Source organism: Hipposideros armiger, unplaced genomic scaffold (genome assembly GCF_001890085.2).
Source record: "Hipposideros armiger isolate ML-2016 unplaced genomic scaffold, ASM189008v1 scaffold_2, whole genome shotgun sequence".
NCBI classification, from domain to species: Eukaryota; Metazoa; Chordata; class Mammalia; order Chiroptera; family Hipposideridae; genus Hipposideros; species Hipposideros armiger.
In genome coordinates, this window is record NW_017731352.1 from 7,773,955 (window position 1) to 7,800,609 (window position 26,655).

Genomic DNA, 26,655 nt, shown 5'->3' on the forward strand with positions numbered 1-26,655 from the left:
GTTTGCTCAAATGTGTATCCTCATTTGTTTAGCCATTTTCCTAGATGGTGATCGTAGATATAGCACCTTAGGAATTTGAAACCATGTACATAGCAGATTCCTTCTACTGTATTTACACAGGAATTGGTTTGGAATTTTATCTTCACACAAAAGTCTTAAGGTTGTGTGTTGAGAAGGATCATTGCTTGGTCATGTATCTGTTTGCTCTGAGATAAATTTCTGCCCTTTCCCTTGCTCTTTTGTATTCATGGGGGGCTTACTCCTGCAAACTGCATTGCCATCTGGCTTCCACAAAGGTTCTGCAAAGAGATACCAAGTAGGGAGGAGGGGAGAGGCCGAGATACCCCAACCTCTAACCCCCAACCTGCTTTGGAGGTAGTTCTGGTCATGGCTGTATCTCCTCTGAGGTGCCAGAACCTGCCCCCTTCTCTGCATCCCTTCAATCTAGGGATGGCAGTGGCGTCCTGCTGCTGCCAAACTCTTGATGGTCTCTGTTTGGCCTTTTGGTTCTTCCAACACCTTTGTGATGAGTTCCTACTTTAAATCCCTCTGTTGAACTGTCTGGGGATAATTCTATTTTCCTGACTGATTCCTGACTAATATAACAACCAACTGCTTTTTCACTTATAGGTTATTTGTTCAAAATGTAAGAGATTCTGTGTGAAGTCTTTGGTGGGGGCTGGGTGAGGGGGGCCTTTATTTGTTGTTGGTCAGTGGGTGAAATGCTGGGTCCCAGTGGTCACTTTGGCAATTGGTACTCTTTAGCAGAAGTGGAACAAACAGGTTGGAAGGCAAAAGAAGGAGGTAAGAGCCATCCAAGGACCTACAGGATTTCAAGGGTATAAGAGACAGCACGTTGGAGGGGCCATGCGGACATGCTATTGACTTTGGCTAACTCCCTTGAGCTGGAGAGCGCCCAAAATGGAGACTTCCTATGGCCCTTGGAAAAATTCTCCTAAAACCCCATAATTAATTTTTCTTTTGTCCTTGAAGTTTTTTTTTTAATTCTGCAAGTAACTATCCTGCTAGTGTAAAAATTGCCTCATTTGAACTAAGGTGGGCTGTATACACGTGCAACTCAGAAGTCCCACTAACTTCTTTCAATCCGTAGAGGAATCTACAAAATCATAGAGCAAGTTCGTTCTCTCTCTCTCTCTCTCTCCCCCCACCACCCCTCTTTATCTACTTAGTCATATTCCCTTACAAAGCAAAAAGTGGGTTTCCATGATAAACCTTCATAGGCTGCTATTTGGAATGAGTTTGCCTGAAAGAGTTCTAAATGCTGGGCAAGAAAAATACCCAAACCCCAAACCAAACACTTGGCCTTTCAAAATACCATCTTGAAGGTTGACATTTGCAAGGACCTTGGGAATATAGCATGTGGGGACTTTGATCCTGTTTTCCAGTGACAGCTGGGCCTGGTCCAAACAGCTCTGCCACTAACATTGTCATTGGGTGGCATGAGTGGAACTGGAGGGAAACATTATTTTTGCCTTCAGCCTCAGCGCCTTTGTGCATCCATTTACTGTTCAAGGAGCTCACACTGATCCGAGCCATATTTTCATCAGGCTCTTGGTAAGACTTGAAAGCTTGAAAATGGAATGCTCATTTTATTTTATTTTATTTTTTTGAAGTCTTTCTTTTGAACCCACTAATTTTATGAAATTTAAGCACATTGTTCATTGTGTAATTATAGATGAAATATTAGAGAAGTGGACTAATTATACACAATGCACTCAAGCCCAATTAAACTAGCATCTGTGGTGAATGTAAGGGTATTCTCTTTCACTAATATGAAATACTTTCTGAACAACAGAGAATAAAATCGTTAAATTGGATATGCTGTAGAGATTATAAATATCCTATTAGCATATAAAATAAGGATTAACCTTATTTAATCACTGCATGCCAGATCATCAAAAGTCATATTTAACCCCTGTAATGTTTCTGTATCCATTCTGCAAAATAATAATAAAAAACCTACTATTAATAAACATTGCTCACTAGATGCTATTCTCATGTACTAAATTAAACTGTTGGAGAAACTCAAGTATTTCCTTAATTGCTTAACAAAACAGGAAAAACATTGTTACCTATTCATTGTGATATTACAGCCGATTCAGATTTATGTCATGTCATTATGTTGGAAAGGTGCATCTCCCTGGCTGGGCAAACTAGCCTACTTCAAAATAAGTAAAACATACAATCCATCCCAGCTAGCACCACAAGTGACCTTTTGAAAATGTAAATTAAGTGATTGCACACACTCAGGATGTGTTCCCAATGAAAATGTGCTTGAGACCTAGTGCCACCATTGCTTGAGGTATTAATTGGCAGGCTGTGAATCCAGGGATATTTGTGTTTTAATTTGGGTCACAGGATGGTCCATTTGAAGATACTGGTGACTCTTGCTTTTGTGATAAACAATCAGTTCTGGGCAGAGCAACCTTTATAGTTGAGCAAGAACAAGAGGTTATCCAAATTCAAGTTATAGCTGATTAAAGATATTGGTTATGTGCAGTAACAAGAAGTCAATGACAACACGGCTGAAGGCAGCAAGTTCATGTATCATTCTCGTGGACTGTGGTCTCTCACAGCCGAAGGACACAAATCAGTGAACAGGGATGGGTGCCTGCCTTACAAGCAACTCTTTGTTGAGATAGAGCAAAAGAGCTGACATCAATCTTGCTTCCTCTTTCTTTCCTCTCTTTTCCTTTCCCCTTCCTTCTTTTTTTCCTCCCCATTTCCCTCCCTCCCTCCCTTCTTCCCTGCTTCAAAAGACTTCTTCATATTCCTTCCAAGATTTGAAGGCTGTTTTCCTTTCATTCTTGTGACAATCTTAAGCAGCCTGGAACGTAAACATACTTATAAATATTGAGAATGACTGTGGCTATTACAACCTCATGTTCCTAAATAGGTACATTTATTTAAAAAAAATCAACATGTGTACTTTTTTTTTCCAGTGGAAACGTCTTACTTTGCCTAGTTATTCTAACCTGAGAAAACATGTTCAGTCCAAACTTCTGTGAAAACTCAGATGGAACTTAAAAGGAACTGAGAATGAACTGGGGTAATGAGGCTGAAGGAGGCAGGGGCGTGCACACTGCCCAGGCTCAGAAACAAGGACTGAGTCCAGGAATATAGACAGATCTGTGTGGAAAGTTGAAATATGAGAAAAAAAAACCCACATCACACACATGGCATGATGCAAATTATTTCACAATGCAAAGAAATCAAGGTGTACGTGCAAGAGAAACTATAGGGAACGCACTCCTTTTGCATACTCGGACCACAGCTTGCTAAGCTAAGGTGTTTTTCTTTTGGTTCAATGCTATTTACTCGGTTCTGTTTTTCTACAGGTCCCTTGGCTTTTAAAGCCATCTGCACCATAAAATACATACATATATATATATATATATACATATATACATATATATACATATATACACATATATATACATATTTATACACATATATATTTCTATATATATATAGAAAATCTTCTATGCCATATATATATATATATATATATATAAAATCTTCTATGGCTTATTTATGTTATGGGGAAAGCAGTATGAAGTGAATACAGTGTTGATAATAACAGCTGTCTTTGCTCTTTTGAGCAAACCAACAATTAAGAGTTTCAGTTTTTTTGTCTCTTTAAACCCAATCGAAAGGTACTCTGCCTTTCAGGAGCCATTTTTACAATTCATTTGAAGAACTGAGTGGGTGAAAGAAAATCTTATGCCTTCAAATTTTTGATGAGGCTGTGGATTTGCCGTGACAATATCACTTTACTGAGACCTTTTTTTTTTTTCTTCCCCAGGTCTAGCTTGCATAGCAATTTAGCCTGGCCTCAGAATCATTACATTATGGGTAAATGGTTTGGTTGTGACCCAGGATCATTTTGACTTCAGAAAAGCAGTAGACAATGTCTAGAAGGGGGAAAAGTAAAGGTCTTTATTGAGATGATCAAAAGGGACATAAAGGCAAAAACTGACTTTCGCTGAAACAGGACTGGGGACCAGGCCTCCAGTGTCCTGATTGTAATTCATTGCTTGTTTCTAGGCCCCATGATAGAATTCTTCCATAACAGACAGAAGACTTTGTGAAATTGTAAATGAGTATGACTTCAAGCACTCTGTGGAAATATATTCTCCCCCACAGCCCATACATTATTTCTGCTTAGTTATGGCGGCTCACATTTCCCGTAACTATCAGAAAGAACTTAATTCAACTCACACCACATCACTTTAAAATTGTGCAGCTCTCTTAATCAACCTTTTGTATCATCCACAAATGTGCACTATGACCTAATTTGAAAATGTCTCAAAGTGCTGACTCAAACTGTTGGTGAATAAAGGCTAGTCATTACCATTATGACACTAATGCAATGCAAAATAAAATGAGTTGCATCAGCTGAACATTAGTTTGCAAAAATATTAGTGATTGAAGCCATTTTCTGTTCATATTTTATTTATACGTATATGTGTATATATGCATACATATGCATATATTTATTTTTTGTTGTTGTTTTCTTTGAAACAGCCTTGCAATACATTTTTAAGTGCAGAGGAAGTCACATTTTTAACACTGACAAAGCTGCCGGATTAAAAGTAGATCATATGTACACCATGATCTTCCCCTTTGTAAGATGAAGACATATTCTTACTGAATTCTTATTAGAGCATTCATTCACAGATAAGCAATAACATATGAAAATTATCATCTTCCCTGTACTTTGGTGCCAGATTCCAAGATTTCAAACAGCTCTGGTATTATATACTTCTTACTACTTTGTATCACTCACAAATTCTCTGACTTTTGTCTTTTGGAATAACAAGGATTTGAAATTTATTTCTTTTATGGACCCTCTTCCCCATTCTTTCACTTGACCAAAAAATATTTTTTTTTAGATAAAAATACTCTTTAATAAACATTGGTCATTAATTGCTTTCGAATGAAAGAAAGTAGGATACAGGACTAGAAAGTATTTAGCTTCACCACTAGTGATAATACTTGATGGACTACAACATAACTTATCTTTTTCTTATACAGTTTAGACGGTTTTGAAGAAAAATGCATGTGCTTATTTAATGCATATACATCCTAGAGCTAGTATTGGTTTCAACCTATACACTGATAATTAATATTTGAAAATAAATTAGCATGAATCTTTCCTAAATTAGAGAAATGGTCCCGATGGTCAATCAGAAATATTGCCTTGAATCCCATTTTGGGTCTCTTGAATTCTGAAAATTCTGAACATAAAAAGTTATGCATTAGAGATAAAATACTTCTGATTTTATTTATGTAATGATGCGATCAAGCCAAGCACAAAAGGAGATAGGTTGTTCTTTAAAATTTTCAAGAACAAGAAGTTTTGGCTATCAAGTTATTTATCCTGCTTCAGGATATCTCTATCTCTATCTTTCTCTATCTCTATCTCTGTCTCTATCTCTACCTCTATCTATATATATTACTGTGAGTAATTGGTAGAAAACATAACTAAATTAAAATGCTGGCAAGCTTAGTTCATTCTCTTTTTTGAAAAACAAGTAAAACCTTAGAGCAAGATGGGTAGAAATTAGCTACTATGTGATGACTTTGGTATTTTAGTCCATTGTACATTATGTAATATGTGGCTTGGGCTGTTTTTATGACCCGTATTTTATTTCCACATTAAGATAATCCAAGTTTTTTAAAAGTAAGTTTAAAAAATTTTAAAATGGACGTGCCAAAAGCAGCATTCGGGAGCACGGCGCTTCTGAGCCCGCGCGCGCGTGCACACACACACACACACACACACACACACACGAACACACTTTCAATTTACCTAAAAAAGAGGGTCTCCTTGTTTTCGCTCACATACAATTGTCTTACTTTTAAGTTACGGGGGGAAAAGGTATGTGGGTGTGATGGCTGCAAATGGATTGCCAGCCTCTTAACAGTTCATCATTCTTAAATGATAGAAGTGTAGCAGCACCCTTCTGAGAAAAATCTTTCCTGTGGATTTTTACTTTGTCCATGCCAGGACAAATTGTGTGCTAAGTTGGAATAATTCTGAGATGTGAGACACCTCCACGACTGTCCTTGGAACACTGAGGAGCTGACATTCCTCTTTGGAAGATGAGGGGAGAATGCCCCCTGCCCTCTTAATTGATGATTTACTGTTCTCTCCCCCGGGGCCACAACTGATGATCTGTAAGCTTGTTGAATTTTGAAGCAAATACTAAATATAATCAATATATATATATATATATATATATATATATATATATATATAAAACAGAGGAAAAAAATGCAATGAAAATTTATGACCTTAACATTCCTTCAGGGTCAAGCAATTTATCAAATTCTCTCACTTTCTGGTTTCAATTACACAGCCATTGTGGAAGGAACTTATTTTAGCAGGTTCATTTGCCTCAGTGGGGAATACAGGACTTTGGCCTAATGCTTCACCTTTAGTGCAGGCCATTTGAGCCTTAGAACAAATACCAATCATCACTCTTTGGGAAAAAAGAATCTGCATCGGCGTGGCCTATTGGAATGGGGTTTCTGTCAAGGTAAACGGTTGTCGGCAATGACTGTGGTAGAGTGGCGATAAATCCCGTTTTATTGCTGAAAAATTCCAGCTTCTCTCCATGCCTGACAGCTCCCCACATTCTGATACCCATTTGGGCAATTTCTGCGCTATGTCCATCTGGTTCTCATTCCCTCTCAACCTGCCTGCGTCTGATCCAGAAAAAGTGCAGGTCAGAAACAGGGGAAAAGAACCGAGGTGATGGACAAAACAGAAAGCAGGGGGCTGGCCCTTGGGGGTCAGGGTAGAGGTGAGGGAACAATAGGAAAGTGGGAATCCCAGCTTAGGCTTGGACCAGTTACTGGAAAGGGCCCTTTAGATACATTACAGAGTGACAATGACAAAACCAGGGCCAGGAAGCCAGAGGAACCTGTATCTTTTGATTCAGGTGTTTAAAAGGCACCTGCTTTAAGGTGGAGAAGAGAGAGAGAATGTGGGAGGGATGGGTGAATGGGGGCTGATAAAGGGAAGCAGAGAAGGGACAGTCCAGCCCATCCCTACTATTAAGGGTCCTGTCTCTCAGGACGGAGGACCTGGTCTAGAAGAGCACAAGTTAAGCATCAGGTTTCACGGAGCTTGGAGCCCTATCTACACAGTTGGCATGCTCCTAAATGTGGGGATAAAACTCTGTGGGAGATGCAACTTGGGTTCAAGAATATAATTTTCTATATTATAGAAGAAGAAAATTAGAGTCTCCAACAGTAGTTTCCATTCATTTTCCTAAGACGATTAATATTTAAAGAGGAACTTGTCCTAATCAGTGCATTAAGACAGTGCAACACACAGGTTCATTTGTGGAGTGACAGGACTAGCACTGAGACCCCAGGATATTCATAACCCTACGTATGATCACGTCCAGAGATGCTGTGCATTTATGCCTGCAGACAGTTGGCCTCACTCCCCCAGGCTTAAGTCCTATTGATCAACATTGCTCTTGACCTAAAATTACCGCTGGTCACCATAAGATGCCTCTCCAGGACAAAAGGAAATAAATGTAATAAACACCTGATAACAGATATAAACAATAAGACAACTTAAATATTAACCTAAATTAGACTAGGTTGGAACTGTATAACTACATATGTATAAATATAAAATTTACTTGTTATTATTGTTATTGTGATGCGGTCTTTATACTTACTGCAAAAAATAAAATTATGGAAAGTGATGGAGAAGAGCTGACAACTTTTAATAAAAAAATTAGAATCAGATGAATGGTTAGACGGTTGGTAGTTATGTCACCACTTGTTCGGAAGGCAAGTTTTGTACAACCAGGTACCCGGATTGTGTATTTTTAAGTGTGTTTGAGAGCTGTGGCATCGCTATGATTTGCAGATAGAATCTCTTATACTATATAGATACGTTTGGGTAGACAGTATGTCTTGCTGCCTTCTGGATCCCAGGGGTGCAGAGTTCATTCCAGGTCTTCAAAATTCACTTTTGGACAGTCAGACCCCTATGTGCTCCCATGGATATCTGGTTTTTATTGGTTGAATTCTAATATAAAAATTATGTTAAGTTTTTGTTGCTGAGCCGGACTTCGTAGACAAGAAATGTTGGCTTCCAATATTTGAGATTTAATTTCGAAATTCTGAAGCCATGTATGTTCAAAAGAAATTCTATAAAATGTACTTGAGATTGTTAAGTGAACTCCACATGGGACATTTATGAGGAGAAAGAAATTGTTTATAAAAATTTTGAATTAAAATAACAACATGATTTGGACTGAAGTAAATTACAGATGATCAAAAAAATGGAAGTGTGTTATTTGGCAACTTAAAAATGAATACTTTTGGTCAACAAACACAATTCTAAAACAGAACTTCCATGTGTACATATTAAAAGGCATAAAACCTTTGCTTAGTATCACATGTCTATTAAAATGGCCACAATATATGGTATCTCTAATTTGGAAAGTAATTTTAGATTCTTAGCCCAAAAGAAGCTCACTTGAACTTTACTTTTTGGTCTGTACATATCTCAGAGGTACGTGATCATTGAAACTCTAAGGGATATTTGTTTCTTTTAATAGCCTAGCAGAAAATTAATGGCATGGGGGAGGGTGAGGTGACAGCTTAACTTGATGCTTGATAGCTGTTTACATATAAATGTGTGCCCAGATTGCAGTGTCCTGTAAAAGAAGGAGAAAATAAAGAAACCAAAGCATTCATATGGCTTTTAGGGAACTTAAGACACGTGGAAGAAAGTGCTTAGAAGGCTATTGAAATATTTACAAAACAAATCATTTACATTTAACTTTTGTATATGTAAAACCCGCAGCCCCTACAAAAAGACAGAACCAACTTTTAGCTATAAGAAATATTTCGGCAGCAAAATGGTTAATAGTATTATAGCTTCAAAAGAGCCTATTGGCTCACCCTCAAGGATGCCCTGCAGTTGTTGTTAAAGTCATCAGATGAAGCTAGCCTTCTCAGCTAGCCTTTAGATTTGTCTGCTAACAGTAAAAATAGTATAATAAATCGGTAGCATATGTTGCCAGGCAAGGAAAAGTGATATAAATAAAGAGACTAGGAGACCCAAACCAAGTACAATGTGAAAAGAATTTAACTTTCAATCTATTCGTTGGCTAATTACCATTTGAAAAGTAATTTGAAAGTGTTACTGTTATTTGCTTATATTCGTCCTCATTTTTCTTTTTTTCTCTTCAGATTGCATTCTTACCCAAATACTCTTCGTGATTGCCTGTTTTGCGGCTTTGGGGTAAGTCCCAGTTTTCCACAACCTTAAGAAAAAAAAATGCATAACATAAAAGATGCCAAAAAGACTTATGTGTCCTGATGTGCGGGTTTTGTGAAATATACATGGGTTTGTTGGGGAGAGGGGAGGGCGGGGGCGGGTAATGAAATAAAGAGAAGGGGTTTGTTTCTGCAAGGATCAAGAGTGTGCGAACGTGTGCATTGCAAACGAGGCTCCCATCAGGAAAGCCACCTCTGGAATGGAAATGACAAAGCTTGGAACACACACAATCAATTATTTTCACTAGCATTTAAAATATAGAAAACAAAATCTGCTTTGGGAATTGACTGAATATTTTATTTAGCTTTTTTATTGAGACATCCTTTGAAAAATGGAGTAATATAAATAGTTTTACAAAGCAACAATATAATCAATCTCTAAACTAGAATATAAATCAAGGATTTCATTAACTGCTGGTAGCCAATTTAAATTGTAGTCTTGTCCATAATATCTATCTATCTATGTATGTCCAAGTTATATTAAAAACCTTTAAATGGCTTTGTAATATCAGCTACATCTAGCTATTATAATAATTAATGGTACTGTTTTATAAATCAATACATGCATTCTTGATAAATTCATATCCAGTTAATGGTGTAATTTAAATAAAAAATTAATGTAATAAAAGACATACAGAAACGGGCAGGAAATCTTTAAAGGTTAAAAGACAAATTTGTCTAAATTCATTTTTAACCTGTTTTGAAAAAGTTTATATTTAAAATCGGCTGAGATTTACCTTGTTTCTATAGAACAAATCTTGCTGTGTCCACTGGTATCTAGTATTTAATTTGTAAGATATTTTCTTTTTCAACTGCTAAGTTTTAATTACATACTTATGATACTGTGGGATATTTTACTACCGTTATACTCTTGCAATTATTGAATATTCCTTAGAAAAATAGAACAAAACAAATTAAAAACCTCAAACCAGTAATTTACTTTTAATACATGAATGAAATGTGAATGCTTTATTTTTTTATATTTGTAAATGAACTCTTCTGAAAGTCTCCAACGCTATCTACAAATTTTATTTAAGGGGAAAAAGAACTGATTAGTTCAATGAATTTGCATGTGTAAGAAGAGCCCGGTGCTTTTTACTGCTTTCACTGAATGAACACCCTAGGAATTTTTGAAAGAAAAGAAAAATGCGTCAAAGAGTCCAAAATATATTTTAACGCTGCACACGGGTGGAGAAACATTCTACAAAGAGAAAGGTGTATTATTGTTCTAATTCTGAAAATACATACCAAAGGCATATTAAGGAATAACAAGATTTAGAAACATAACTCGAATGTTGTGTGTTATCAAATACAGCCTTCAATCCTTCCAAATAAAATTTCATTTGGTTTACAGAGTAAGCACTTTACACAAAATATCTTTCAGAATTATGCGGACCAGTCTGTCCTGCCATTCTCGGTGACATGGTGCAGAAATGTTACTTTAATCCACTGAGCTTTTTCTGACATTTTTCTTAACATTGCTGAGCCTTATTTAGAGCAGCAAAGGAGCCGTGTGCAGTTTCCTTTGACACTGATGGGTGTTTCAAAATGTTGAGAGAGAGAGAGAGAGAGAGAGAGAGAGAGAGAGAGAGAGAGAGAGAATTGCTGCCAGTCACTTCATCAATAGAGCTACATGAGCAATTACTGTTTGTTAAAAGTTTACATTTCAAATGAAGCTAAATTTTAAAGCTGGCTCATGCTTTCAGAAGAGCTGCTGCTTGGAAGAGGACGGAAGCGAATGAATATTCGTGATTACATGTTAAAATGCACTCAAGTACTGGAACCATTTACAATGTATTGTGTTTTTAGACGAAACCTACAGCAAAACCACTCCTGAGAGGCTTAATTTAGGTTTTATAGGAGGAACATAAAAAGGACCAGGTTACAGCAACGCGCTGAAATATGGGGGTACATTTTAAATATCTTCATTTAAAAACGTACGTTTATTTTCCCTCTTGGGATCACTAACGTGTGTCTCGACGGGGAAAGCAAGGACATGCTACATTCTTAAAATTATCTGTTAAAGGGATCACATTCCAAGACAGGTTTGAGCATTTTTATTACTCAGATAACCTCTTAATTATGTCACTGCTTTCCACTTGTTAATCAGGGACACATTCAACATGGTTAAACCAGAGAGTGGTCGGTCTCGCCTTTAGAAGATTCCATTATCATTAAGAATTAGAAACTCATTTTAGCGCCATCAGCATATTATTGCCTATATGATTTTAGCACTGCTAAAACTTATTTACCTGCTTGAAATACAAAACACCCAAGAAAAGGTCTAGAGACACTTATAACAATGTTAATTACCTCAAACTGTGCAGCTCATGAAAAGCTTTAAGGGATAGATAATTTTACTTTTCCTGTCTTCCCCTTTCTGCCTCCCCCACCACTCACGCAATTCCTTTTCGAGCCAATTTTAAGCTGCTTCTGCAGCCACTAGAATCAGAGATACTCAGGGACTCTTTCAGAGAGCAAGGTGTAAGTGGAGTAAATAAAATCATGTTTCACTGTTGCTTTATCAACCCTCCTAGGTAGTTTTCCTGCCAGCCAACCTGCGCTGTTAAAACCCATAAAATTATGCAATAGTGACTTCTTTGGAGGTTCTCTAATCAGATAATGGCCAGTGTTTAGGAGGGAAGGGCCCAGGGCTATGTTGCTCGCACTTACCACTGGGGTTGGTCATTACTTGTCTGGTAGAGACCAATAAACAGCTGATTACGATCCTATAAGGAGCCAATATTTTACATTTATCATGGTTATTTATTTATTTTTTTCTTTCCTTTTTCAACTTCTTATAACAGCACGTATTTGTCAAGAAGATCTATGAGGGATAACCTCACAGGCCCCTTAAAAATAAGAATCTTCCTAGCATGAAATGATGCCTTTTGTGGAATAGTGAGAATGATTTTGGTTTTTACAAGAGCCAAGGTTTGATTACTTTAAAGTCCATTTCTTTCAGATGTGGACACTCCCCTCCCCCCCTCCTGTCCCCTTCTCTTCTCTATGACAGGTTCACAGAGTGCAATCAAGGAGTTTGAAAATGCAAATATTTATGTTTGAGCTCTGGCACTAACAGACTCATTTCGCTTCCTCTGTTCGCCTGTGATAACTGATGCTTCGTACCTGGAACTACGTTTCATTTATCTTTTTACACATGCAGATACTATATAAATAAAAGATAGTTTATGGAAAGGAACTGTCCATTTGAAATAATAATCCCAAATTTGATTTGATTTGAGATTTATATATATATATATATATATATATATATATATATATATGTAATCTTTTAAGGCTCAAAGAGTCAGAGATATAGATTTCTAAAGAAAACTTGATTGCAGCCAGGAAGTTTGTGCATTTTTGAAGGCATACTGAATTGCCATGCCTGCATGGGTTAATAAGACAAGGGATAAAAAGAAGGCAGGAGAGAAAAAGGTATGCATTTTACACGTGCTTTAAACGAATGGCGTGAACCACATGTTTAGATTTCTTGTTATAATATTATTGACTTTCTCCTTATATTGGAATATAATTTTTAATAGCTAATAGCAAATTACAAAACAGCAAGTCTTTCTAAAGTGCCTTTTCTTCCCCGAGATCCTCATCTTAGAATGATCAGCAGTTTATCAGAAGAACTGGACCCTGATTTCACAGCCTCATACAAAGCCAGGCAATTCTTGAGCCAAACAAACAAAGGGGGTGTAAGTGATTTCATTTATTTTGATAATCCTCCTCCTGCACGGGAGCATTTTGCTGTCTTTGTCAAAGTGAATGACAACAATTTGGCCAACTCTCTCTGAGCTGCACTCAACAGTGACAGGCAAATTATCAGAGGCCCTGCACTTCTTATTATCAGAGGAGAAGCCATCAGGGGGACGCACGGAGGATACCTCTCCCTTGTCACTATTTGTCAGTGGGACAAGGGCCACTGCTATGGGTAGCTGACAGGTAATTTCAACAATAACAATTACTCCTATTACTGGTGTCATAAACAATTCGCCCAAGGCATGACAATAGCAAAGCTTTATAATTCAATGCCATATAAATAAATGCCAGCAGGTAACAAGTAATTTAGCTCCAATCAAGCTTTCGCCCCGGCATTAATATTGTTATTGCAAGAAAATGGAAAATTGAAAAAATTCAATATGTTAATGAATTAAGAGAGGTTCAAGGGCTAGACATGAGAGGTTGAAAAAGGGAAGCCAAAATTATTATGGTATCATATTTGGTGCCATCCTGGGGCCCCAGTGGCAGTAGTACAATTACTTGAAGCAAAGAAGGGGAACCCGGAGTGGTGTTGTTACCTTAGACGTCAGAACTGGGAAAAACGTGACATGGCCTTTCAAAATCTACCTCTCTTCAATTTCTGAAGACTATAAGTAGAAATACAAGAATGTGTATGTAATGTAGCAATTCAGTGGCTTTTTTTTTTCACCCGAAATATTTCATATGAAACAGAGGCATGAGTATCAAAGGAACATGTCCAGCTGTTTAAGAAAATTGCATCAGCACCTGCTTCCTTTACATTAAGCCTCATAATAAAACTATTTCAATAAGGCCCATTTTTATCTGTGGCAAAGGTAGAGGTGAAAATCCCTGTTTGCTTTCCAGCCGTCCACCTTTTAGAAGTGGACTAGATGATATAGAGTCCTATCTTCCTCTGTCAAACTTCCTGATCAAACGAATTTGCAATTTCAGTATTTGTCCAGCGAGACAATGTGCCATCACGGTGACAGCAGTGAAAGAATTTGAAAATCTCTAATTAGGAAAACTGCAGAGCAATTAACGCATGTCAAATTTCACTTCATCAAGTGCCACTCTAATTTTCCCTCTAAAAATTAATGGATTTTTTTTTTCCTTTTGGTATGTGTGTGTGTCCCCTTAAGGCAATGTTGATTCAAATCTGCTCAAGATGCAGTGTTGCACAGCTAAGCATCTTCTTGATTACAATCCGCCACACTTCTAACTGTGCTCATTCTCACTGCCACGGATACTTTGTCAACAGTCAAATTACACCACGCTGATAACAATGCATAATGGTGTTCCTCCTCCGAGGCCCCTGGCAGGAGATGGGCTTCATAAAATGTGATGTTTTCTTCTCCACTGTGTCTAAAGGAAGTTTGTATGACCAGGTCACTAGTCAGGGGTTAATTTTTTTGAGATGAATTTGTTCATTTCAAGAAAAGGAATGAGATGATAGACTAGGAAAATACCTCACTGAAAAAAAAAAAAACAACAAAAAACCCAGAGGAAGAATGAGGAATTGAGAATACCCGTGGCCAAAGTTTTGCTTAAACACTTTGTTCAGAGACATTTTCAAGAGCACAATTCTTGGTTAAATACCAGGTTTTTTTTTTTTTCTTCTTTACTTATGGCCTATAAACATTGGAAGCCTCTCTTGAACAGACAGTATTTAGATTGTGAGAGAAGTTTGTTTAACTGCCATATTTGCCAGAATCCTCAAAACATCACAGGACACAGAAGATAAATGACTTTTATTTTTTTAAAATTCAGGATTGTATAATCCAGATAAATGTTGATTCATTTTAACTATTTTTTATCCTCGTTGCGTGTTGCCGATTGGTGTGCCTGAGTTGTCAGCACATGTGGGAAATATTTCTCACTGAAAAATGAAAGAAAGAAACACAGCGATTAGAAGATGATTTTATGTTCAGTCTTTTTAGAGGTCATTCAGATGTGATATTTCTAAAACCTGATCAGATCCAGAACAAAAACGGGGAAATTGAAAAAAATGCTAAATGTGTCTCTTTGCAGATTCTTCGGGGAGTGGAGAGCATTCACATGAATTGACATCCCAATGTTCTCATAATGTAAGTATATTTTTGCTTATACGTTTTCTTTAATCATATTTATTTAGTAAAAAAAACCCTAAATTCATACAATATATATACTTCATTTGTTTTTAAATTCATAGGTTGAGTCCAGCTTTTCTTTCACTGACAACTAACTCAAAAATCTCAAACTTGATATTTGGAGGTTTGCATTTCCAAATATTAAAAATCTCTTCCTTCTCTGATGGCCCCAACCTAGTTCTTAAACGGTCTATTTCAGACAAAAGAAAATGACATCCCCCTTTCAACTGGCAAATGTTAGTGTCTCTCAAAACCAATTGAGGGCTCAGTGGAAGTTTTGCAATTAGATTCACACAAATTGAATTATTTTCCATTCTTCCCAAACATCATTCTTTGAAATCTATAAAAATAACAATACTGAGTATAGGGTTTTGTGTAGCTGCTTTGCAAATAAAGGTATCTTGATAAAAACCAAGCACTGCATACTTTGGAAAAACAAAACCCTGGAACAATCTCATGCTAAAACATTACAGAAGGATTGTAAAGGGAAATTTAAAGGGAGAAAACGTGATTATATAATGCAATCCAGCAGTAATCAATTTTACCTTCAATATCTTGCTTTTGTTTTCAAAATGCTAAATAAACAATACATAATGCATCCCTCATCAGCCAAACCATGGAGGCTCTGCGCTCAAATAACAGGAAACATATTCAATTTTCCTAACAGAAGACAGTTCATTAAGCTGTGCCACATCAAATAAAACTTTAATTTCTCCAGCATCAGAGTCGCAATGAAAGCAATTGAAGAAGATGAGCCATATGGTACTTCTATCAGCAAACACATATTGTTCATTCCCCCAAAGTTTTCTAATTCTGCTCCCCAGACCTGTGTAATATAGATAATGTGCTCCGAGAGCAGCAACCATGAGCTATCTAGTGTACACTTCTAATACTGTATTTAATGGGAAATAATGAATCATAAAAGCCTAGAGAAGACGGCTTTTGCTAACCTAAATCTCAGCTGTAATTTCATTGTTCTGTGCCTAAGATGCTGTTTGCCCTTTCCAAACAACAGCAGTTGAACATAATTATGCTGCTTCGAACCTGGGCTTGAAAAAACATCCTTAATATAACCAAGTTTCTATTAACTCCTGAAATTCTGAATTTAATGACGCGCCAGTGCAGACATTGGGATAACGAGCGTGTGTCATTTTAAAACCCAAATAAGTATTTTCTCCTTCTTCTCTTTGGCCAGACTGCTCAATGCATTTCTGTTCCCTCCTCCACCCTCTTCTCTGCACCCCCCCCCACTCCCCGCCCATTCAACAGGAGTGGCATGATTAAAAATGAGGAGATTTTCTTGTTATTAGCAAATTTGACATTTGCCTGATGAAAGGCACATAAAATGTGAAAGCTACACAGTATTCAGAAGAAATGTCTCCACTCCAATCCAAGCTAGCAAGATGAAATAATTTAGGTAAAGGAAACGCGAAGATCCTCGTACCTCTAGTGCAGAATGCTAGGATTGTATTATAAATGAAAAGCCCAAATATTGCTGAGCTTTTAAAGCGATAGTATTTGACACATGTGCAGTATATAGTGTTTCTTCTCTCACCTTAACTGCTTTGATTATTAACCTAAACATAATACATATGCTCAAATATGGCAATTTCTGTGTCATGGGTCCAGCCTCTGTCTGGGGAGATCTTGGGGCTGGGGCTAAATTCCTAATTAGGAATTATTTAAACATTTATAAAAAGTGTTCCTTTTCTCCCCTCAAACACATTGGTGATTTTAGCTTTTCTATTTCAAGCTCATCAAATCAATATTTTACCAACACAATGCTAACTTAAAACACCATCAGATAACACTGCAGATACATATTGAAAACATATTTTAATGGTTTTGTTTGTTTTGGCATCATATGAACCAAGGACGATTAAATTAAAAAGAGACTTTTAAAAGTTAGAGATTGCCTTTTTAAAGCTTATTAAAATCAGCATGTTACATGCCTGTGTCTGAATTAGCTCTCTGCACACTTGATTGCCATCATTAAAACTAGTTGTTTGGGTGTTGCTCTATGATGGTTCAGACCCTTCCTCAAAGCCAATTCTTAGTAGTTATTAACTTGAAATCTCTTCCCAGCGAAACTTAAAAAAAAAAAAAATTCATTCTAGCCCGTGGAAGAAACAGTCACCAAAACGTGAAACAGCACAGTGAGACAGCAATGTTAAACCAGGAAAAGACCAACAGGTAAAATAATAACTACAGTAACATCTAAAAAACACCCAGGAAAAAAAAAATCACAACAGCACAGAAGCAGTCCATTGATTATATTTCATGAATGCCTTAAAACAAATGTTTAAACAGTTTTCTGAAACAGTGCAGAAAACCTGGGCATGCTCCACTGGGCTGCAATGACAATGGTCTATTGCAATGTAAAACATGCTGGAGAATAAAAAGGTGCTTTTTGTTACCATTTTATCAAAGCTGTTCATCTTCGAACTGCAGGCAGCATTTTGCTGGAATTGCAGATATTTCTCTGTCCAGGCTCCTTTGTTTGTGCATCTCATTTGCATATATTTATCTCCAGCTGAGGGTGCTTTCTGCTCATTAAGGCCTCCCTTCACATTATTTCATAAGCCAGCTGCTAAGAGGGATTTCACCTGTGGTGACTGAGAAAAGAGGGGTGAAAAACTAAATTCTTCATAAAAAAAGGAAATCTACTGAGTCTCTTCCCCTATAAATGGGCACCATTTGTGTTAAACAGCCTCTTGTCATGATAGATGCCTCCAGAGGTCAGGGGTTAAAGTTGATTTGAAGGTCAGCAGTAAAACAACAGACAAACCAGACGCCAAACTGGTTCCTTAGCTGTCGGTGGGAGCTGTGGTACAAACAGGTCTTGAACCTTTTTCAACCTCTAATAAAACAGGGGATGAATCTGAAGTGGATCAACCAGGCCCCTGAGGCAGCAGCACAGAAAAACACAAATAATATCAATATCAGGCAGCCACAGGAAACAATGGGGCATTTCTCCGTGCTACATGCATGCTGCTATTGTTTCAAGGGCTAGGGAATTAATTCCACTTATTTATTTAAGGCGTGTCAACTCACTGCCTAAACCTGTTTCAGTGTCAAGATGAATAAAACTTTTATGGCTCATAAAATAGAGCCATTCATCTCAATGTTCTTTGTGGTGCGTGTATTTTTTTTTTTTTCTGGCATACTGAGCTAGGCCTCTGCTCCTAAATGGTTACATCTGAACCCACTGTTGCTATGATCCGCACCATATTAGAGAAAAAAATTATTTCACCGGCAAATGGATCTCAACAGAAATGACATAGGAAAGCGTTTTAGCTGCAATGTAATAGTCCCCAAATTCCTTCTAAATACTCCTCATGCGGTTGCATCTGTTTTGAGCATGCATTATTTACAAAGCGGAAGTTTTGTTATTTTATAGAAAAGCAAAGTTCAAAAATGATAGCAATAAAAAGATTAGTTTCCTAGAATATTATCTATTTCATTTTACTTTAGAAACGCAACCTTGTCGGGGTGGCCCTTTCCCATGCAGCATTTTTTGCTCAAGTTTTCACTGTTATACAGTCAGCTTGCTCTGACTTGATAATCAAATGCCTTCTTTAGCTCTACTGATCTAAATTTTATGTTTAATTTTAAACATAAGATGAATGGGAAAGAAAATGCACTTCAGTGCATTTTGTATTATAAAGTTTTTAAAAGTTCAGTTGCAGAATTAATTTTACTTTTGACTTCTTACTAGTGATTTTAATAATCATATACTACTCATAAACAAGTTAACACTTATGAAGTGCCACACACAGTGCTAAGCACATACATTTTTCTCATGCAATTATTAGTGACACTTCAACCCAAGTTACACAAACCCATGTAAGAATGGGATGTAATAATAACACTCTTCATTATTGAGAACATATCTTAGTTAAAACAAAAAGTTCCAATCCAACAAATATCACCCTTACAGCTGATGCTTTATCAGGTAACATCCGAGGACATGATTGCTTTATATTAAAATGAGCTCAAGGAAACAATTCGATACTTCACAAATTCTCCAGTCACAGCGTCCATCATGTGCATCATAGCCCTTTGCTCTATTGCAATGCAAATTGATTTGGGGAGGGTTCATTTACTAAGGTGTCCAGTTGCTTTGCTTTTCAGAGGTCCGCAATGAATAGCGTAGCTTTTACTTACAATGCTGGATTATTTCTAATTTAATCAGTTGGTATGTCAGACTTTCTCCCACGAACTCAAGTTTTTCCAGCAAGTAGATTATTTGAGAACGGCCCAGACAGGAGTTGTGCTTTCGCATTTTGCCAGTGCAACACAGATGCGGCCCTGGGGAAGAGGGGTCCAGTTTCTGGGTGTCAACCACTACCTCAGACTGAATTGCCCTTTACTTTCCATTTGATCTGGTGCATGTGCCAATCTCTTTGCCTAGGGGTGGCCCATTTACCCAGCAGTCCTGTTTGAAAATGGAATTGCTTTCAAGTGGGCCACCAGGCCCTGAGAAAAATATTTCAGCTCAAAATTGATTGGGATTTAGTAATCTGTGGCAATGTGTTCTCATTTAAGTATGGAGCAGGAGATATTTTTTTCTTCTATAACCAATTACAGTTTAAAAAATGCAAGTCGCCTTGCTTCACACAAGGAGCTCAACTTGTGGTTGGAGACATTTCCCAACTTATTAAATGTTGTTTATATCCTCATCTTTATAAACCCTCTGCCTTCCCAAAGCATTTTATAGCTCCCTCTGTGTCTGACTTATCAATTTTCTTTTGGACCTTCCACATTAAATGTAATCTCATTCCCACCCCCAAACCTAGAACCTCTAAGTAACTGGACTAAAGCAAAAACACCGTGAACTCCCTGCCAAGTCTGCACCCAACTCTCTCATTTTTCTTTTACTCTAATCTAATCACTAATTCTTAAACTTGGCCAAATAGTTAAAAATGTTAAGTGCTAGCAGAGCCTTTTACCTCCCCCTCATATCTGTCTCTGTTTATGGAATGGACCCGGTTTCCTCCTCTTCTCCTTCAGCCGGGGGTCTTCAGGTCAGAACACTGTAAATACACACAGCACTGGCCCGACCCATAAATCTGAGCAAAGGGCAGGCTTATATATTCAGATAAGCGCAGTGGGGGTGAGAGCGTGGAAGGATGGAGGACCAGCCGAATCTGACGCTCCACAGCCGTGTTCAGAAGAGAACAAAAATGGCCAAGAGCCCTTAGTGGGGAAGGAAAAAAAGGTTTTAGTCTTGAAACATCCCTACTAATTTCAAATAATGAGGTTGGCACTACTTCCTCTACATTTTTCATTCTTTCTTCCTTCCTTTCTTTCTTCTTTCTTCCTTTCTTTCTTTCTCTCTCTCTCTCCCTTCCTTCCTTCCTTCCTTCCTTCCTTCCTTCCTTCCTTCCTTCCTTCCTTCCTTCCTTCCTTCCTCCCTCCCTTCCTTCCTTCTTTCTTTCTTTTTTACTTTTTCCACATTTCTTACACTCACGTCCTTACCGAACATATTGTCTTGCAGGCAATCAAATTACACAATAAATTTCATTTATTTGCAATGTCCTTTTTTCCTCTTAAGCTCATTTGTTTGTGTTTTGAACTTTGTGTATGTGGTTTTGTGTGTGTGTGTGTGTGAGTGTGATGTGAATTGGAGTCATTTTACCAGAAATTCTTCTGTATTGTATTTTTTCAAACCCAAGGTCTTTGACTAAATAACCATGTTGTTAGTTACCACATTGAATCCCTAAGAAAAATATGTCTGAAGGAGCTGGGAATGACAAAGTGATAAATACATGGTTACATATCCTTCAGTCTTCAAAGTTTCTACATTATTCCCAAGTCCAAGTCTTTTCTGTAGGATTTTTAGATCTCAAAACTGTCCATGACTCCTGAAAAACTACCCCTTCTTGGAGATGTTCCCTTGTGAACACAGATATTGTCACAGTGGAAGATCCTGATCACGGTGACCATGGCTGGGACATACTTTGTACCACTCCTCTGACTTGATTCTTCTTTAGAAGCAACAAGTCTAAATTTGCCTTAGTCATTTAAGATGCTAGGAACATGTGGCACTTATATTTCCAATCAATATTTTATATTTTATTATATATACATATATGTAATTTTTATCTAATTTCTTTAGGTTTTATCTTTAGGCTAATAGAAAACTGATTTTTTTTGGGCCGGCCGAGTGGCGCGATGGTTAAGAACTCGCTTGGGATGCCAGAGGGCCCCGGTTCGGATCCCACATATGAGGGCCAGTGACACTGCCCTCCACAGCTGAGATGCTGAACAACAGCTCAACCTGGAGCTGGGCTGCCATGAGTCGCCGGCGACGGCGTAGGCTGCAGCCCCTGTGGCAGTGGATTGCCATGGGCTACCGTGTGTGGCCAGCAGCCAGCGTGAGCGGCCAGCAGCCGCAGTGAGCGGCCGTCCAGAAGCTGGCAACTGATGTGCCTCGCCAGAGAAGAGACCAATGATGGTGCCAACTTGGGCCAGTGAAGCAACATCCTCCACAACTAGATTGAAGAACAAAACGACAGCAACTTGTCTGTTCCCCTTTCCCCAATTTCCCAGCACTGCTCCCATCCCCCCAATTCCCCAATAAAAAAATCTTTAAAAAAAAAAAAAGAAAACTGATTTTTTTTTTTAAGGTTAATTCATGTTCCTCAAAAGAGCTTCTTTTCTTGAGTTGAAAAATTAGTGAAAATTCCAGGTAGGTAAGAGATTTTAATGGGAAAAAATTGCCAAGAGTGTAATTGGGCTGGCAGCCCACAGCATTTTATACACTCTAGCCTCACCTTGGACAAATCCTTTAAATGGTAATAATAATAATTATTACCATTTACTGAGCACTTACTTTTCGAAAGCAATGTATTAGGTGCTATATATATATATTTTTTTACTTTTTTTTACTTTTTTTTATTTTTTGAATTTTAACTTTGTTACAACAATGTGTGGCAAATAAAAGGTTATGGTCTTCGTTTATAAGTGCCAAACTCTGGTTTAAAAGTGAAGAAACTTAGCCCAGAACAAACATCTAAGTCCAGAATTTGAACATGATCCTGGCCCTACAGCTTCTCTTCTTAGCTGCCTCTCATGGCCTCAAGCTCTACGTCTTCGGGATGAGGGTCTTGGGTGGTATGGTGTCTATTTAGTGATGATGGCATTCCATGTCTGGGTTGATTTCCTCCAGCCCGCCTGATCTCTCCTGAAGCCTAGTCTTGGCACTGCCAGCGGCTCCCTGGCATCTTGGCCTGGCTCTCCTAGACCTCCTGGCCCACATGTCTAAGACTGAGTGATTTCTTACCCAGCCTGCTTCTTCTCTGTGATCCACGTAGTGTTTCCTGGGAGCACCCTCTGCTCCACTCTGTATTTCAAGCCAAAGGCTTTCTGGATACCTTGCCTCTCTCCCGTCTCACTTACCATCAGCCGGCCTGGAAGTGTAGTGGCATGTGCAGGGGGCATTATAGTCCTATTACCTGGATTTGAATCCTGGCTCCCATGTCTATGAGCTGTGTGTGGCAATGGACAAGTTACTTTACTCCTCTGTGCCTTGATTTTCTCATCTGTAAAACGGGGTCTAAAATACCCCTCTTTATCAGGTAGCCTAATTCAGAGCTTTGGCATTGCTTGGCTGAACTGTTAGAACAGCCTCCGAGCTGGTTTCTGTGTAGCCAGGCGCTCCCTTCTGTAACCCAGCCTCCTCGCTTCACCAGAGTTATTATAAAATAATAAACATGATACACTCCTGCTTAAAAATCTTTGAGACTTTCTATTGCTCTCAAATCTAACTGTTGAGTCAGGCAAAGGCCTCGTAATGCCCTGCCAAATGGCCTTTCCAGGGTCATTTTCCGCCATGTCCCCCTAAGCAATTTACACTCAGGCAGCAAAAAATTATACATGTGATATTCTTTTATGCCTTCAGACTTTTGCCCGTGTTGTGCCCTCTACCAGGAATGCCTTTCTTTTCTATTTCCATCTAGTGAAGTGCACTTATCTTGCATAGCTCAGTTCAAAAGTCACCTATGTTTTAGGGCAACATAAATTGAGCCGGTCACGTCTAGAACGTATCCCTCTGTTTCGAACCTAACATATTACATGGCCATTAGGTGCACTGTAATTATTTGTCTACCCCTAGGCTCTGGACTCCTGTGGGCAGAGAGAGTGTCTGTTTTAATTTGGTATCTTTTGTTCTAGAGCCTCACATAGAGTGGGAGCCCTCCAAATTTAGATTAATATAGAAAATACCATTCTCCTAAAAAAATGACTTAAAGTAAATGTGAATCAAGTGCCTGTAATGCTGTTAACTTGTTGAATTAATTCTTGTTATGTTAAGATGATAAAGACAGTGAACTTGTAACAAAATGAAATTAAAAACTCAGGTGCAATTGTATTGTTCTTACTTCTCCAAGATGAAGCCATAGTGTTTTCTCTAGTACACATGTCACATGTTACATTTTTCTGACACCTTAAGAAAATCTGCTAATGGAAATTCTTGAAAACGTCAGTGAATTCTCTGTATTTGATGCAATGTGTCATTAGAAATGAATCCAGTTGTTTTCTTCTCTTCCCTTACTCTAAGCATGATGTTTCATGGGAGGCAGTGTATTAGTGATTATGATCATGGGCTCTAGAGTCAGAATGCCTGGGCTTAAATCCTGGTACTGCCACTTACAAGCTATGTAACTGTTGGGAACAATTTTGGGGGGACCTGTTCTCTTATCTGTAATATGGGCATCATAGTACCATGTATCACAGAGAGTGGTTGTGATGATCCAGTGAGTTAAAGCATCTAAGCACTTAGGTAAGTGCTTGACTTATAGTAGATGCTCAAGGAATGTGCCCTATTATTTGGTTGGTGTTTACAAGAGAGGACCTAGAATCCTGGTACAAAGGCGGTGCAGGGGGCGGGGTGGGGGGGAGAGGGGAGTTCATCATCAGGGAACAGTGAAGTGAGATGGAAGAACCTTAAGAGGTTGTGAGAGTTGCCCCGTTCACCTGTGCAAGGACTAGTTATCCATTCAGACATCATTCTAACACTTACGCAACTTCGCATTTCATTTTGTCATTTTACACATGGAGCTAAATCTAGGAACCCTAGTTTTAACTTAGCAATTAGAATGGTTGAATCCAGAATCGTCTCACCTGGGTTTGAATCCTGGCTCCATGAAGGGGCCTTGGGTAAGTGTTTTCATTTCTACAAGTTTAAGTTTTCTCATCCGGCAAATGAGGATAAAAAGAAAAACTTTTACCTTCTACCTGTTGTAAGAATTAAATGAAAACAAAATCACTTGACATGCTTAAATCAGTGCCTGTCACATAGTGAGTGCTTAGTGTGTGGTAACTACTGTTTTCTTGTTGAAAGTATTATTGAAATATTTTTACTCTGTGATGTGCTTTTTAAAATATACTTTATTGTGAAATGTATCATACCTATAGAAGAGTGTAAAAAGATTTATATAGATTTTAAAAAATGAGGTGAACACCTGTGTACTCACAACTGCAGATTAAACAATAAAACATTGCCAGTTCCCCAGAGTCCCCTGCAAGCCTTCTTAAGCACACCCCTGTCCCTCTCCTCAAGAGGTTACTGCTCTCTCCAACTTTGGGTCATCATATACTTTATTTACTTCATCATTTTAGTTCTTATAAATGCACCACTTAACAGTATGTTGTGTGTATGTGTGTGTGTGTGTGTGTGTGTGTGTGTGTGTCTCCTGTGTCTTGCTTTTTGCGTTCAACAGATGCAACTGGATTGATGTGCATAGCTCTAGTTCATTCAGTTTGATTTCTGTATAGCATTTTATTATATCAACACGTTACAATTTATTTTGTTCTATTTATTTCTATTGATGGGCATCTGGACTGTTATCGATTGGTTGCTATTACAAACACTACTGCATAGAACATTCATTCATGTACATGTGCCCTGAGGTGCACATGAAAATCTGGAAGATTCTTCAGGAAGTGAAGCCTAGGAGTGACGCTCCTCAGTTGTAGGTTATGTACACTTGCAAATTTATTAGGTGATGGTAAACACTTCTCTAAGTAGCAGCACATGAAGGAGTTTTTGACATACATATTTTGGGTTCTCATAAAAATTACTCTAAGGAGTAGTCTGTCTCATATTTTATAGTTTTAATATAAAATCCAAATGACTCCCTTCTCTTGGTCTTGATACCCATTTCCATTGCATGCTGTGTTTCTGCCTTTCATGCTTTATTGTTACTGTATCTTGTCTTCTAGATTGTCATCTTCGTGAGTACAGTGGATATGGCTTTCTGACTTACCATCCTTTCCTCAGTCCTTGGAACATAGTAGGCACTTAATAAACACTTGTTGAAAGACAAAATTGCATGGACAATCCAAGGAAAAGAGAAGATCCATGCAAAGTAATTGAAGCTTCAGGATTAGGAGGAAAACATCATGGCTTCTAAGCTTATTTGAACCATCTAATACGGAATCACGTTTTCTTTTCAAAACAAGTAACTATTTTGTTTTATCACGTACCAAATACTGGTCACAAATATTTCAGGCAACAGGAAAAAAAAATGTTGCCAGATATGGCAGGCACTGGAAATTTATAATTTGGTGACTTCATAAAGATCTAATCATGCCAACGTTACGTTTCCAAGCATTATTTTATGAAGCACTCCATTTATAGGGAATCTCGTAGCCAGAATTTATTGTTTGTTTAGATGTTTCCAGTGCCCTCATCACTGAGGTCCCTGGCTGCATGTGTAGTAGATTAAGAGATACAATAAACTAAAAAGAATAGACCAAGCAACACATACTAGATCTAGGCCAAACTAAATAAATATGTCTATTTCTAAGTGCTGGAGTTCAACAAGAACAAAAACAAATTCTTACGTATAAAATAAGTAAAATTTTCATAAGAGAGATACTTCAGCTTTAACTTGTTCTGAGTTTGTCCAAGTTGTTTAATCTATCAGCCAGTATTCATAATTATTTTATATCTTTGAATTATATTTTGAAAATAATATGGGGCCACAAGGAAGCACAATCAAGAAGTGAAAAGTGAAATTTCCCAAGGTGTGAATTAAGGACAAGGCATGTACTCCCAATTCAGAACGAACGATTCTAAAATCCCATTTGAGTCTGCTATTCATGAAATCAACAAGTATGAAACAGAACTAAATGCAATTCCTCCTAGTGTCAGGTTAAAAGCCGAATTCCCTGGGTTCAATTCCTAGCTGTATGATGGTGGATGCATTGCTCAGTTTTGTTGTGCCTTTGTTTTCTCATCTGTAAAGTGTGGACAGTGATAGTATCCATCTCACTGGGTTGCTGTGAGAACCCCATGAGTTGATGTGTGTTAAGCTCTGAGAACAATGACTGGCATGTGATGAGTGCGATATAAATATTAGCTGTAATTATTATTAAAAAGTAAAACAAGACACCTGCCTGTTGTTCTATATGGTCTCATTTTTTTTTT

At 37.9% G+C, this 26,655-nt stretch overlaps 1 long non-coding RNA gene across 1 annotated transcript; it reads left to right on the forward strand.

Annotated features, from left to right (window-relative positions):
• The first annotated feature begins 8,877 nt into the window (after positions 1–8,877).
• On the forward strand, positions 8,878–21,433 carry LOC109379240 (uncharacterized). Its single transcript, XR_002123159.1, has 3 exons — positions 8,878–9,304; positions 15,121–15,176; positions 21,340–21,433. It is a non-coding gene; the product is annotated as an uncharacterized LOC109379240 (long non-coding RNA).
• Positions 21,434–26,655: the final 5,222 nt, after the last annotated feature.